Source organism: Triticum urartu, chromosome 1 (genome assembly GCF_003073215.2).
Source record: "Triticum urartu cultivar G1812 chromosome 1, Tu2.1, whole genome shotgun sequence".
Lineage (NCBI taxonomy): Eukaryota > Viridiplantae > Streptophyta > Magnoliopsida > Poales > Poaceae > Triticum > Triticum urartu.
In genome coordinates, this window is record NC_053022.1 from 84,786,075 (window position 1) to 84,803,165 (window position 17,091).

Sequence of the window (17,091 nt, forward strand, 5' to 3'; positions counted from 1 at the left end):
AAGGAGTTTTTAGGTCGTGGTTCTATACTCAGTGATGCCGTTGGAGTTGATGGACTCACTTATCTTCCAAGCCTTCCGCTGTTATCGTAATTAGATGGCCTTAAGCCATATTTATTGTAATAAGTTCTCTTTTGAGACACTCGATGTAATAAGTGTGTGATTGCAACTCTGCTATAAATCCTCTGAGTACTATGTGGTGTCAGCATTACTGATCTAGGGATGACACCGGAGCACAGAGATCAGACTGTTTGAGGTCTGGTCGCTACACAATGTGTACACCTTGTCTCTTTTGTTAGCCACATTTCAGGTTAAGCAACGCCGAGGATGGCTTTGTTTTCAAGAAGGGGAGGATGATGAGGACATGGCTACCACAGTTACACCCATATCCCCTGTTGTATGCCCTTAGATGTTCTGGGCCGCACGCGTGCTACACTGATGTATTCAACGAGTATATAGCCTTGGCCGACAGGCCCGGGTAATCTTGGGAAATTTCATCGTGATGGGGATAGATCATTGCAATTGTTGGTCTTGAACGAGGAATGCCTAGTAAGCGTGAGTCATCAGCTCGCGTTGACTACGTCCCTGCCCTTTGTACACACCGCCCGTCGCTCCTACCGATTGAATGGTCCGGTGAAGTGTTCGGATCGCGGCGACGGGGGCGGTTCGCCGCCCCTGACGTCGTGAGAAGTCCATTGAACCTTATCATTTAGAGGAAGGAGAAGTCATAACAAGGTTTCCGTAGGTGAACCTGCGGAAGGATCATTGTCGTGACCCTGACCAAAACAGACCGTGCACGCGTCATCCAATCCGTCGGCGACGACATTGTCCGTCGCTCGGCCAATGCCTCGACCACCTCCCCTCCTCGGAGTGGGTGGGGGATCGGGGTAAAAGAAGCCATGGCGCCGAAGGCGTCAAGGAACACTATGCCTAACCCGGGGGCATGGCTAGCTTGCTAGTCATCCCTCGTGTTGCAAAGCTATTTAATCCACACGACTCTCGGCAACGGATATCTCGGCTCTTGCATCGATGAAGAACGTAGAGAAATGCGATACCTGGTGTGAATTGCAGAATCCCGCGAACCATCGAGTCTTTGAACGCAAGTTGCGCCTGAGGCCACTCGGCCGAGGGCACACCTGCCTGGGCGTCACACCAAAGCACGCTCCCAACCCCCTCATCGGGAATCAGGATGCGGCATCTGGTCCCTCGTCTTGCAAGGGGCGGTGGAACAATTGCTAGAGATCGCATATGCCAGTTAAATTACCAGGTACTTTCGTTTCTTGGTAATGTTTCTAGTGTTCATGAGAATATGATGCTGCCTAACTTAGATACATTTGTGTCGCTTGCAATTGAAGGGCCTAGCACACACAAGAAGGATGGACATTGGAGCATGAGCAAGTACGGAGATGAAGGTGCGTGCGAAGAGAACAAGAACGAAGGTTCTAGTGCAGATTTTCGGACTTTGAAGCCACCATGATGACATACGAGAAGATGGACAAAATATACAAGATGGCCTTTCATAAATTTCGTCCATAGCTTATTATTGGTGTTGCGCCACCTTATTTTGGGCCAGGCCCAAGTAATCTATTTTTTAGAGTCCGTTTTGTAGGGGAAACGACTTAGGAGGTGTTTTAGTCCCACCTTGCCAAGGGTGGACAAAATCCCCTCTCTTTTCCCTATAAATATAGCCCTTAAGGCATCATTTAGACTTGGGTTTTATTTAGTTAAAAGTTAGCCATCGCTGCAACTTCGTGTACTTCGTTTGTGTCCAACGACCAGACCAAGACCACTTATGAAACCCCACTTTCATCAATACTTCATCCATATTCGCAATATTCAGATTGCTTAATCATATTCTTGTGTGTTCTTCGATTGCTTGTAGGAATCGACCTTCGTGGTCAGGTTGATCGTGCTCCGGCGTGGTCAATAACCTTTCGGAGTTGGTTTAGCGATTGCTAAGGCGCAACGTCGTGTACGTTTGTAGTCGGATCGTCAAAGTCGTCTCCACCAAATCTATAGTTATCATCTCATCGAAAGATCGGGACCCTCGCCTCTACCATTCTTTGTTCGAGGTAAACCTAAAACAAAGTCCATAGATATATCCTCCCAAGGAACACTAGGTATAGGCAAAAGCATATATAAACCATGAGGATTGAGTCGTGACTTAGCTTTTTGACATGTAGTGCAGCGAGCAACAAAACGCTCAACATCCCGTCTCATCTTTGGCCAAAAGAAATGTGTAGCAAGTATATCCTCTGTCTTCTTGACTCCAAAGTGTCCCATTAATCCTCCTCCATGCGCCTCCTGCAACAACAAAAGACGAACAGAGCTAGCTGGAATGCATAGCTTGTTAGCACGAAACACAAATCCATCGTTAAGAACGAACTTGTTCCAAGTTCTCCCTTCCTTACAATTCTGCAATACATCTTTAAATTCAACATCATGCACAATTTGATCTTTGATGGTCTCCAAACCAAATATTCTAAATTAAAGTTGTGAAAGCACAGTATAACGATGAGACAAAGCATCAGCAATAACATTTTCTTTACCCTTCTTGTGTTTAATGGCATAAGGAAAAGCCTCAATGATTTCAACCCATTTAGCATGTCTACGGTTCAGTTTTGCTTGACTTTTAATGTGTTTCAAAGATTCATCATCAGAATGTATAACAAATTCCTTGGGCCATAAATAATGTTGCCATGTTTCTAAGGTCCGAACAAGAGCATATAATTCTTTGTCATAAGTAGAATAGTTCAGACTAGGCCCACTCAATTTTTCAGAAAAGTATGCAATAGGTTTGCCATCTTGTAATAACACACCTCCTAATCCAATTCCACTAGCATCACATTCAAGCTCAAAGGTCTTATTAAAATTACGAAGTTGGAGTAAAGGAGCATGTGTCAACTTATCTTTCAATACCGTGAAGGCTTCTTCCTGTGCGGTACCCTAAACAAAAGGCACATCCTTCTTTGTAAGCTCATTGAGAGGTGCAGCAATGGTGCTGAAATCTCTCACAAAACGCCTATAGAAACAAGCAAGGCCAAGGAAACTCCTCACTTGTGTGACCTTTTTGGGTTGCGTCCAACTCTCAATAGCTTCAATCTTGGCTTTATGTAACGCCCTCGATGCGGCTATATCTCCCACGTGTCGAAGCACGACTTAGAGGCATAACTGCATTGAAAGCAATGTCGCAAGTGAGGTAATCTTCACACAACCCATGTAATACATAAGGGAAAAGATACATAGTTGGCTTACAATCGCCAATTCACACAATTACATGAATAAAGCATTACATCATCCAGATACAATCAAGGTCCGACTACGGAACCAAAATAAAAGAAGACTACCCCAAGAGCTACACAGATCCCCGATCGACCCCAACTGGGCTCCACTACTGATCGACTAGAACGAAACAACATAAAGGACAAGATCTTCATCAAGCTCCTCCTGAGCTTGGTTGCGTCATCTGCACGGACTCATCGGCACCTGCAAGCTGGTTTTGGAAGTATCTATGAGTCATGGGGACTCAGCAATCTCACACCCTCGCGATCAAGACTATTTAAGCTTATGGGTAAGGTAAAGGTATGAGAAACTACGAGAAGAGAAGGCAAAGCACGGTCGAGAAACTACGATCAAGAAGTGATCCTAGAACAACCTACGTCAAACATAACTCCAACACCGTGTTCACTTCCCGGACTCCGCCAAAAAGAGACCATCACGGTTACACACGCGGTTGATGTATTTTAATTAAGATCAACTTCAGGTTTTCTACAACCGGACGTTAACAAATTCCCATCTGCCCATAACCGCGGGCACGGCCTTCCAAAGTTCAAATCCCTGCAGGGGTGTCCCAACTTAGCCCATCAAAAGCTCTCACGGTCAACGAAGGATATTCCTTCTAGCGGGAAGACCCGATCATGCTCGGAATCCCGGTTACAAGACATCCTCGACAATGGTAAAACAAGTCCACCAACACCGCCCGAATGTGCCGACAAATCCCGACAGGAGCTGCACATATCTCGTTCTCAGGGCACACTCAGATGGGCAGTCCGTACAACTAAAACCAGCCCTCGAGTTTCCCCAAGGTGGCGCTGCAAGGGGCTCTAGTTTGGACCAACACTCAGAGGAGCACTGGCCCAGGGGGGGGTTAAAATAAAGATGACCCTTGAGTCTGCAGAACCGAAGGGAAATAAAAGGCTAGGTGTCAAATGGTAAAACCAATGTTGGGAATTGCTGGAGGAGTTTTATTCAAGGCGAACTGTCAAGGGGTTCCCATTATAACCCAACCGCGTAAGGAACGCAAAATCCGGGAACATAACACCGATATGACGGAAACTAGGGCGGCAAGAGTGGAACAAAACACCAGGCATAAGGCCGAGCCTTCCACCCTTTACCAAGTATATAGATGCATTAATTAAATAAGAGATATTGTGATATCCCAACAAAATATCCATGTTCCAACATGGAACAAACTCCAATCTTCACCTGCAACTAACAACGCTATAAGAGGGGCTGAGCAAAGCAGTAACATAGCCAAACAATGGTTTGCTAGGACATGGTGGGTTAGAGGCTTGGTTCAACAATATGGGAGGCATGATAAGCAAGCGGTAGGTATCGCAGCATAGGCATAGCAAAAGAGTGAGCAACTAGCAAGCAAAGATAGAAGTGATTTCGAGGGCATGGTCATCTTGCCTGAGATCCCGCAAGGAAGAAGAACGAGTCCATGAAGAAGACAAACAGACGTAGCCAATGGATCCTCACAAACACGACGTTACCGGATCTAACCCGAAGAAGCAACACCGGAAAGAAGCAAACAACATAGTAAACAACCACCACATAATCATGGCATGATGCACAATCAAGTATGATGCATGTCCGGTTTAATGAAGCATGGCATGGCAAAGTGCACAAACAATACTACAAATTAAGTGGAGCTCAAAATGCATTCAAGTTATTTAGTTTGATCTCGTTTATGTACCCAACAATATTAAATGTTGATTAACATGGCAAGGGGTGAAGCATGAGTGAAAACATAGTTAGGCATTTTAAATGAGGCCGAAAACATCAAACAGCAATTCCGGTATATCCTCATGTGCATTAGCAATTTAAAGCAAACAACAATTTTAAACATCTTAATGTTGTTAACATGATGCGGATGACATGTTCAAGTTTATGCAATTTTTAAGAAAATGTTGACATGATAAGATATGAGGCATTTGTCATCATGGCGGAAACGAAGGGGGGTGCCACGACAACAATTCTGAAAATGATGCCTCGGCAACATAACGGTTCCGGTAGCTCATGGAGATATTGGTGCAAAGGAAGTGTGACGGGAGCATGCAAAAGATGGTGGGGTGATCCCGGTTACCGGGTTCCCACGGGTCGACGACGGTGACAAGGCAAAAGGGGGGCAACATGCACCGACAATTCGAGCACGAAGCAAGCATGAGCATCTCATACATCACACATGCATTCGTTCACGGGCGGTCGTCTCGGGGTTATACCTTCAAAGCGTGCGTTATCGAAGCGGTTCGAGTTCGATGCGGTGTAGGGGAAGTAGACGTTTTCGGGACGTTCGTAGTGGAAGTAGTCGTTCTCGCATGCTCTAGGGTCGACGGTAGAGGTTCTCGCAATCTCGGCGACGGTAGTGGTACATGTTTATCATTGCGCGAGTTTCCGTAGATGTTCGGGGTCACGGCGAGGAATTTGATGCAGCGTTGAACTTGGCGTTCGAGGAATCCCGCGTAGTCGTACACGAGTCATAGTCGAACTTGACGGTTCCGTTACACAGTTCTTCGGAGACGGTAGTTGTTCTCGGTTCATAGACGAACTTGACGAATCCGAGGGCTCCGGCCATCGGGGTACTTGACACAACACCGAGTAGTCATACGTTTTGAAGAGGAACTTGGTGTATCCAAAATGAGCAAGGCAAAAACCCATTGTTCAGTGGTGGTCGCACTTGGCAAAATCCATGAAGGCGTCCTTGCGCGTTCCTGGTTGTCGCGTCTTGGCAAAATGAAGGGGACATTGGTGTCCATTCAACCGGCAGTGGAGGTGCATGAAACCAGCGGCAGAGGACAAGCTGCAGCCGTGGCTCTCAATCGGCAACGACGGCAGGGGAGGACGCCTACGAATCGTGGGTGAAGCTTGGGCGTGGAAGGAGGGAGGCGAGGCAGAGCAGCAGCGCGAGGTGCAGCGAAGTCATGGGGCACGGGACTTGGACGCTGGCTGCAGAGAAGCTCGGGGTAGGGGAAGCAGTCACCATGGGGACCGGGAGGAGCTCAACTCCCCTCTGGCGTTGCAGGCTACTGGTGGAGGAGACACGCGGCGAGGTGGCTCCTGGTCGCCGTAGAGGAAGCAGAGGACGGCGCTCGTCAGAGACGGGGAGGCGGCAGCAAGGCGGCGACATGGAGGCTTGCTGGACGGGCGCGAGGAAGGTGACACGTTTAGGAGTTCCTCTCCCTGGAGTGAGATGGGGCGCGAGCGCCATGGACCGAGAGAGAGGCTGCAGGGGAGAGGAGAGCATCTCCGGTGCTCGGGGTCGAACTCACACGCGAGGGGAGAGGGTAAGGGCTCCTCAAGCAGAGGGGCCGAGGGAGATGGCGATGGCGCGGTCCTAGGAATCGAGAGGGAGATCGAGGAGAGGGAAAGAACTGGATCGGGCATGGGAGGATGAGAGGGAGAGGAGTGGGATCGAGGGAGATGAGGGAGATGAGGGAGTCGGGCTCCCTGGCGGCGCGAGAGAGAGATCGAGGAGAGCGAGGGAGAGGACGAGGTGAGGTTGGTCGGGCCTAGGGTTAGAGAAGCTGGTGGGGCGGCTGGGCCTTGGGCCACTTGTGCGGGTAGCCTAGGTGCAGATGGGCCGTGGGGATAGTGAGCGAGCTGGGTAGGTTGCAGCTGGGCTGGGAGGCCCAGCCGGCTCTTCTCTCTCTCTCCCATCTCCTTCTCTTTACAAAAAAACAAAGAAATAAGAGAAGGGAAAAGAGAGAAGAGAAGGTTAGAGGAAGAATTTGGGACGGGGATAATTTTCACGGACTCAGAAAAATGTGCACAGTCCAGGAAAATAGAAAAGGTCAAGTTTGAAAGATTAAATTCAAATTCCTTTGAACTTAATTCAAAAGGTTTGAACTAGGACATGTTTTTTTCAAAGTGCCCAAAAATGTTGAGAAATTAGGTGGAGGTCCGGAAAATGATGAAAGGACATGTGGCAAAGTTAGAGGCCAAGAGTTGAAATAATAAAAGGCATTGGGATTTTTGCAAGTGTATTAAGGTAATTCCACATAATTGGAATAATTACTATAGCTCTCTAAATATCGAGAGGATAAGTTGTAAAGAGAATCACCATGTGAATTCCCTCGATTTAAATGGATCAAAGATCCATGCCATTTGTTTAGTTGATTTAAGAAAAATAAATGTCATGATGGCATGATGACAATGCACATGATGCAATGATGAATGCAAAGAACCAAACAAATCACACGACGAAACCTGGAAACCCTGGAAGGCATCTGAAGCTCCGGTCTTGGGGCGTCACACTTTATCAACTTCAATTCCCTGTGGAGTAACAACATAGCCAAGAAAAGATACTCGGTTGGTGCAAAAGGTGCACTTCCAAGGTTACCAAACAAATGTGCATCACGTCGAGCATTAAAAATAGCACGTAAATGTTCCTCCAAAGATTTGCTATAATCAATATGTCATCAAAGTAAACTACCACAAATCGTCCGATGAAAGCACGTAAAACTTCGTTCATTAACCTCATGAAAGTACTAGGTGCATTAGTTAACCCAAAAGGCATGACTGACCACTCATATAATCCAAACTTAATTTTAAATGCTGTTTTCCATTCATCTCCCAACTTCATATGAATTTGATGGTATCCACTACGCAAATCAACTTTGGAGAATATTATAGAGCCACTCAATTCATCAAGCATATCATCTTGTGATAGAGGCAAAGGTGTCCCGATGTTTCGATGAGATGGTGGTTATCGTTTTCTGTGGGAGTCGACCTTGATGATCCGACTACGAACGTGCGAGATGTCACGCCTTAGCAGTCGCCAAACCAACTTCCAAGGGTTATTGACCATGCCGGAGCACGATCAAGCTGACCACGAGGGTTTGTTTCCTACAAGCAAACGAAGAACAAGCAAGAAACTGAGATTGCAATCTGGATATTGCGAATATAAGATGAAAGCTTTATTGATCAAGGTGGGGTCCTGTGAGGCCTTGGTTTGGTCACTGAACACAAACGAAGTACGCGAAGTTGCAGCTATGGTGAACTTTTAATCTAAACAAAACCCAAAGCCTAAACGATGCCCTAAGGGATGTATATATGGAGGAGAGAGGGGGAATTTCGTGGCCCTTGGTGGAGGGGTCCGAAACCAACCCTAACTCTTGTTTCCCCATAGATACGGACTCTAAAAACAGCCTATACTTAAGTACTTCGAAAATACATGGGCCTGGCCCAATAATAAGGTGACGCAGCACCTAAAACAGCCTCTGGACGAAATTTATGAAGTGGCATCTTGTATATTTCGTCCCATGCTTCATGCACTCATTATGGTGGCTTCAAAGTCCTGGAATCATCACTTGTAACTGCGTTCTTGTTCCCCTTGCGCATGCCATCATCTCCATGCTTGAAGTTGCTCCAAGGTTCATCTTTCTTGTCCAAGCTAGGCCCTTCATTTGTAAGCAAAACAAATGTATCAAATTTAGGCAGCATCATATTCTCATGAACATTAGAATCGTTAGAAAGAAACGAAAGTACCTGATAATTCAATTGGCGTGCACGAGCTCTAGTAATTGGTCCAGTATGTATAGCTGCAGGGGCTGTGGGTGTAACAATGGTATTGATGTCCTCATCATCCTCCCCTTCTTGAAATGAAGTCGTCCTCGACGAAAGTTCATCGTCCTCACCCAAATAAGGCTTCAAATCTGCAATGTTAAAAGTGGGACTAACCCCAAAATCTGCAGGCAGCTCAAGTTTTATGCATTATCATTTATTTTCTCTAACACCCTAAAAGGACCATCAGCACATGGCATTAGCTTCGATTTGCGAAAATTAGGAAATCTATCCTTACGCAAATGTAACCAAACAAGCTCTCCAGGTGCAAACACAACATGCTTTCTACCCTTATCTCCAGCAAGTTTATATTTAGCATTCATACGCTCAATATTTTCCTTAGTTAACTCATGCATTTTTAAAATCAATTCAGCACGTTCTTTAGCATCAAAATTAACCTTCTCCGAAGATGGAAGAGGCAACAAATCAATAGGTGCACGAGGTAGGAAACCATACACAATATCAAAAGGGCACATCTTAGTAGTAGAATGCAATGAACGATTATAAGCAAATTCAATATGAGGCAAGCATTCTTCCCACAATTTCTTTTTATTCTTCAAAACAGCCCTAAGCATAGTAGACAATGTTCTATTGACTACTTCAGTTTGTCCATCGGTTTGGGGGTGACAAGTAGTACTAACGCAGTTTAGTCCCCAACTTAGCCCATAAACATCTCCAAAAGTGGTTAAGAAATTTAGTATCACGATCTGAAACAATAGTATTTGGCACACCATGCAAGCGAATAATTTCATGAAAGAGCAAATCAGCAACATTAACAGCATCATCGCTTTTATGACATGGTATAAAGTGTGCCATTTTCAAGAACCTATCCACGACAAAAAATATGCTATCTCTCCCCTTCTTTGTTCGAGGTAAACCTAAAACAAAGTCCATAGATATATCCTCCCAAGGAACACTAGGTACAGGCAAAGGCATATATAAACCATGAGGATTGAGTCGTGACTTAGCTTTTTGACATGTAGTGCAGCGAGCAACAAAAAGCTCAACATCCCGTCTCATCTTTGGCCAAAAGAAATGTGTAGCAAGTATATCCTCCGTCTTCTTGACACCAAAGTGTTCCATTAATCCTCCTCCATGCGCCTCCTGCAACAACAAAAGACGAACGGAGCTAGCTGGAATGCATAGCTTGTTAGCACGACACACAAATCCATCGTTAAGAAAAACTTGTTCCAAGTTCTCACTTCCTTACAATTCTGCAATACATCTTTAAATTCAGCATCATGCACATATTGATCTTTGATGGTCTCCAAACCAAATATTTTAAAGTCAAGTTGTGAAAGCAGAGTATAACGACGAGACAATGCATCAGCAATAACATTTTCTTTACCCTTCTTGTGTTTAATGACATAAGGGGAAGTCTTAATGAATTAAACCCATTTAGCATGTCTACGGTTCAGTTTTGCTTAACTTTTAATGTGTTTCAAAGATTCATGATCAGAATGTATAAAAACTTCCTTGGGCCATAAATAATGTTGCCATGTTTCTAAGGTCCGAACAAGAGCATATAATTCTTTATCATAAGTAGAATAGTTCAGACTAGGCCCACTCGATTTTTCAGAAAAGTATGCAACAGGTATGCCTTCTTGTAATAACACACCTCCTAATCCAATTCCACTAGCATCACATTCAAACTCAAAAGTCTTATTGAAATTAGGAAGTTGGAGTAAAGGAGCATGTGTCAACTTATCTTTCAATACCGTGAAGGCTTCTTCCTGTGCGGTACCCCAAACAAAAGGCACATCCTTCTTTGTAAGCTCGTTGAGAGGTGCAGCAATGGTGCTGAAATCTCTCACAAAACGCTTATAGAAACCAGCGAGGACAAGGAAACTCCTCACTTGTGTGACCGTTTTGGGCTGCGGCCAACTCTCAATAGCTTCAATCTTGGCTTTATCAACTTCAATTCCCTATGGAGTAACAACATAGCCAAGAAAAGATTCTCGGTCGGTGCAACAGGTGCACTTTCCAAGGTTACCAAACAAACGTGCATCACGTAGAGTAATAAAAACAACATGTAAATGTTCCAAATGTTCCTTCCAAGATTTGCTATAAATCAATATGTCATCAAAGTAAACTACCACAAATCATCCAATGAAAGCACGTAAAACTTCGTTCATTAACCTCATGAAAGTACTAGGTGCATTAGTTAACCCAAAAGGCATGACTAACCACTCATATAATCCAAACTTAGTTTTAAATGCTGTTTTCCATTCATCTCCCAATTTCATACGAATTTGATGGTATCCACTACGCAAATCAACTTTGGAGAATATTGTAGAGCCACTCAATTCATCAAGCATATCATCTAGCCTAGGAATAGGATGACGATAACGAATAGTAATATTATTAATGCCTCTACAATCAACGCACATACGCGACGTACCATCCTTTTTCGGCACTAAAATGATAGGAATAGCACAGGGACTAAGGGATTCGCGTATATAACCTTTGTCGAGCAGTTCTTGTACTTGACGCATAATCTCCTTCGTCTCCTTTGGATTGGTACGGTATGGTGCACGGTTGGGTAATGATGCACCGGGAATTAAGTCAATTTGATGCTCAATCCCTCGAATAGGTGGTAATCCTGGTGGCACATCTTGTGGAAAGATGTCAGCGAACTCCTGCAAAATGTTAGTGACAGTAGGAGGCAAAGAGGAAGGCACGTCCTCGAATGAAAATAATGCCTCTATGCACACAAAAGCATAGCAAACAGATTTGCTAAAATCTAGATCATCAGTATCAGATTTGGTGGCAAGTAAACATGCACTTTTCAATTTAATTTCAGATGCCACACTAGATTGTTTATTATTAGGCTGCGTTTGTTGCTGATAGAGGCAAAGGTGTCCCGATGTTTCGATGGGATGGTGGCTATCGTTTCTGTGGGAGTCGACCTTGACGATCCGACTACGAACGTGCGAGACGTCGCGCCTTAGCAATCGCTAAACTAATTTCCGAGGGTTATTGACCACGCCGGAGCACGATCAACCTGACCACGAGGGTCTGTTTCCTGCGAGCAAACGAGGAACAAGCAAGAAACTGAGATTGCAATCGGGATATTGCGAATATATGATGAAAGCTTTATTGATCAAGGTGGAGTTTTGTGACGTCTTGGTCTGGTCGTTGGACACAAACGAAGTACGCGAAGTTGCAGCTATGGCGAACTTTTAATCTAAACAAAACCCAAAGTCTAAACGACGCCCTAAGGGCTGTATATATGGAGGAAGAGGGGGGAATTTCATGGCCCTTGAGGGTGGGGTCCGAAACCAACCCTAACTCTTGTTTCCCCACACATACGGACTCTAGAAATAGCCTATACTTAAGTATTTCGAAATTACATGGGCCTGGCCCAATAATAAGGTGACGCAGCACCTAGAATAGCCTATGGACGAATATTATGAAGTGGCATCTTGTATATTTCGTCCAAGGCTTCATGCACTCCTTATGGTGGCTTGAAAGTCCTGAAATCATGACTTGTAACTCCGTTCTTGATCCCCTTGCGCATGCCATCAACTCCATGGGTGTTCTTGCTCCAATGTTCATCCTTCTCCAAGCTAGGCCCTTCATTTGTAAGCAAAACAAATGTATCCAATTTAGGCAGCATCATATTCTCATGAACATTAGAATCATTACCAAGAAACGAAAGTACCTGGTAATTTAATTGGCGTGCGTGAGCTCTAGTAATTGGTCCAGTATATGTAACAGTAGGGGATGTGGATGTAACAATGGTATTGATGTCCTCATTATCATCACCTTCTTGAAATGAAGTCGTCCTCGATGGAAGCTCATCTTCCTCACCCAAATAAGGCTTCAAATCTGCAATGTTAAAAGTGGGACTAACCCCAAAATCTGCAAGTAGCTCAAGTTTATATGCATTATCATTTATTTTCTCTAACACCTTAAAAGGACCATCAGCACGTGGCATTAGCTTTGATTTGCAAAAATTAGGAAATCTATCTTTACGCAAATGTAACCAAACAAGATCTCCAGGTGCAACCACAACATGTTTTCTACCCTTATCTCCAGCAAGTTTATATTTAGCGTTCATACGCTCATTGTTTTCCTTAGTTAACTCATGCATTTTTAAAATCAATTCAGAACATTCTTTAGCATCAAAATTAACCTTCTCCAAAGATGGAAGAGGCAACAAATCAATAGGTGCACGAGGTAGGAAACCATACACAATTTCAAAAGGGCACATCTTAGTAGTAGAATGCAATGAACGATTATAAGCAAATTCAATATGAGGCAAGCATTCTTCCCACATTTTCTTATTATTCTTAAAAACAGCCCTAAGTAGAGTAGACAATGTTCTATTGACTACTTCAGTTTGTCCATCAGTTTGGGGGTGACAAGTAGTACTAAAAAGCAGTTTAGTCCCCAACTTAGCCCATAAACATCTCCAAAAGTGGCTAAGAAATTTAGTATCACGATCTGAAACAATAGTATTTGGCACACCATGCAAGCGAATAATTTCACGAAAGAACAAATCAGAAACATTAACAGCATCATCGCTTTTATGACATGGTATAAAGTGTGCCATTTTCGAGAATCTATCCACGACAACAAATATGCTATCCCTCCCATTCTTTGTTCGAGGTAAACCTAAAACAAAGTCCATAGATATATCCTCCCAAGGAACACTAGGTACAGGCAAAGGCATATATAAACCATGAGGATTGAGTCGTGACTTAGCTTCTTGACATGTAGTGCAGCGAGCAACAAAACGCTCAACATCCCATCTCATCTTTGGCCAAAAGAAATGTGTAGCAAGTAGGTCCTCCGTCTTCTTCACGCCAAGGTGTCCCATTAGTCCTCCTCCATGCGCCTCCTGCAACAACAAAAGACAAACGGAGCTAGCTGGAATGCATAGCTTGTTAGAACGAAACACAAATCCATAATTAACAACGAACTTGTTCCAAGTTCTCCCTTCCTTACAATTCTGCAATACATCTTTAAATTCAGCATCATGCACATATTGATCTTTGATGGTCTCCAAACCAAATATTTTAAAGTCAAGTTGTGAAAGCATAGTATAACGACGAGACAATGCATCAGCAATAACATTTTCTTTACCCTTCTTGTGTTTAATGACATAAGGGAAAGTCTCAATGAATTCAACCCATTTAGCATGTCTACGGTTCAGTTTTGCTTGACTTTTAATGTGTTTCAAAGATTCATGATCAGAATGTATAACAAATTCCTTGGGCCATAAATAATGTTGCCATGTTTCTAAAGTCCGAACAAGAGCATATAATTCTTTATCATAAGTAGAATTGTTCAGACTAGGCCCACTCAATTTTTCAGAAAAGTATGCAACAGGTTTGCCATCTTGTAATAACACACCTCCTAATCCAATTCCACTAGCATCACATTCAACCTCAAAAGTCTTATTAAAATCAGGAAGTTGGAGTAAAGGAGCATGTGTCAACTTATCTTTCAATACCGTGAAGGCTTCTTCCTGTGTGGTACCCCAAACAAAAGGCACATCCTTCTTTGTAAGCTCGTTGAGAGGTGCAGCAATGGTGCTGAAATCTCTCACAAAACGCCTATAGAAACCAGCGAGGCCAAGGAAACTCCTCACTTGTGTGACCGTTTTGGGCTGCGGCCAACTCTCAATAGCTTCAATCTTGGCTTTATCAACTTCAATTCCCTGTGAAGTAACAACATAGCCAAGAAAAGATACTCGGTCGGTGCAAAAGGTGCACTTCCCAAGGTTACCAAACAAACGTGCATCACGTAGAGCGATAAAAACAACACGTAAATGTTCCAAATGTTCTTCCAAAGATTTGCTATAAATCAGTATATCATCAAAATAGACTACCACAAATCGTCCAATGAAAGCACGTAAAACTTCGTTCATTAGTCTCATAAAAGTACTAGGCGCATTAGTTAACACAAAAGGCATGACTAACCACTCATATAAACCAAACTTAGTTTTAAATGCTATTTTCCATTCATCTCCCAATTTCATACGAATTTGATGGTATCCACTACGAAAATCAACTTTGGAGAATATTGTAGAGCCACTCAATTCATCAAGCATATCATCAAGCCTAGGAATAGGATGACGATAACGAATAGTAATATTATTAATGCCTCTACAATCAACACACATACACGACGTACCATCCTTTTTAGGCACTAGTATAATAGGAACAACACAAGGACTAAGAGATTCGCGTATATAACCTTTGTCGAGCAGTTCTTGTACTTGACGCATAATCTCCTTCGTCCCCTCTGGATTGGTACGGTATGGTGCACGGTTGGGTAGTGAAGCACCGGGAATTAAGTCAATTTGATGCGCAATCCCTCGAATAGGTGGTAATCCCGGTGGCACGTCTTGTTGAAAGACGTCAGCGAACTCCTGCAAAATGTTAGTGACAACAGGAGGCAAAGAGGAAGGCACGTCCTCGAATGAAAATAATGCCTCTTTGCACACAAAAGCATAGCAAACAGATGTGCTAAAATCTAGCTCAACAATAGCAGATTTGGTGGCAAGTAAACATCCACTTTTCAATTTAATTTCAGAAACAACAATAGATGGTTTATTATTAGGCTTCATTTGGTGCTCAAATTCTTTTGCCACAATCTGATTTTCACTCTTATTTGTCTCCTGTTTTGCTTTATTAGCTCTATTAATATCATCTTTCAAAATGAAATCAGGAGTCATAGGAAGCAAAATAATATTTTTATCGTTATGAACAAGAGTATACTGATTGTTTCTACCATGGTGTACAAAATTTTTATCAAATTGCCACGGTCTACCAAGTAATAAGGAACATGCTTGCATAGGTACCACATCACAATCAACATAATCAACATATGTAGAGATACTAAAATGCACACGAACAGTACGTGTTACCTTAACCTTGCCGCTGTTGTTAAACCATTGGATGTAGTAAGGATGTGGATGTGGTCTTGTGGTGAGAGATAGCTTCTCCACCATCTCCATGCTAGCCAAGTTGTTGCAACTCCCTCCATCTATGATCACGCGAACAGAACGTTCCTTCACAACTACCTTGGTATGGAACAAATTATGCCTCTGATTTTGCTCAGCTTGTGTAACATGCACACTCAAAACACGTTGAGCAACTAAACATTCATACCTGTCAGCATCTTCAGGAGCCATGTATTGCGTCTCATGATCAGAATCGTCTCCACCATGTTCGTCACTTGTAATAAGAGCCAAAGTCTCCTCATCATAGTCACTAGCGGACTCATACCCACCATCCTCAGTAACAATCATCACATGCGTAGATGGGCATTCTCTCGCATAATGACCTCCACCCTTGCAACGTCGACAACTAATATCATGTGTTTTCCCTGTTGATGCCATGGATGAAGAAGAGCTCTTTGCAGGCCCAGAAGGTGTGCTCTTGGCAGATAGTGGTGATTGTGCCTGCTTTATTGCATCACGGTTGGAGGTGGCAGCCGACGGAGGTGCCGGTGTAGCAGAACGTGTCGAAGTAGATGATGCACGTGGTGTCCAGGATGAAGGTCGACCTGCAGAAAAGTTAGTGCGCGCCAATGCCTGTCGATCCTGCACTTCACGTTCAGCTTTACAAGCAAGATGGAATAAACGAGTGATATTAGTATACTCCTTATACTCTAGAATGGTCTGAATCTCTCTATTTAATCCACCCATAAAACGTGCAAGCATAGATTCATTCTCCTCGACAATACCACATCTAATCATGCCAGTTTGCAATTCCTGATAATATTCTTCTACAGAATTTTTTCCTTGTCTTAATCGCTTCAATTTTTGAAGTAATTCATGTTGATAATATGGTGGAACCCAACGAGTACGCATAACAGTTTTCAAAGCAGCCCAAGTAGCTGGAATAGGATATAATCTACAATGCTCAGACCACCAAACACATGCAAAACTAGTGAATGCACAAACAGTAGCAAGAACACGTCTCTCCTCGGGATGTTGTAAACATGTAAGTCGTTGTTCAGTTTCTAACTCCCAAGTAAGATATATATCAGGAACATATCTACCCTCAAATGGTGGAATATTCAATTTTAGTTTAGGGAGATGGTCATGATCTCGTACCTGAGGGTGAGCCCTACCATTGCCATTATTTGCATGTGGATGACTTGGTGGTTGTTGTGCTGGTGGTGGCACGTAGTTCTGATTTTGATCAACCTCATCCTCGTAATCTCCCACATAATCCTCCTCCTCCACATCAGCAGTAGGAGCCACAGAAGTATCAACAGCAGCACCAGCAG

General features: G+C 43.6%; 1 non-coding gene across 1 annotated transcript; it reads left to right on the top strand.

Annotated features, from left to right (window-relative positions):
* The first annotated feature begins 991 nt into the window (after nucleotides 1–991).
* Nucleotides 992–1,147, top strand: LOC125533408. The gene has a single exon (XR_007294285.1). It is a non-coding gene; the product is annotated as a 5.8S ribosomal RNA (ribosomal RNA).
* The last annotated feature ends 15,944 nt before the right edge of the window (nucleotides 1,148–17,091 follow it).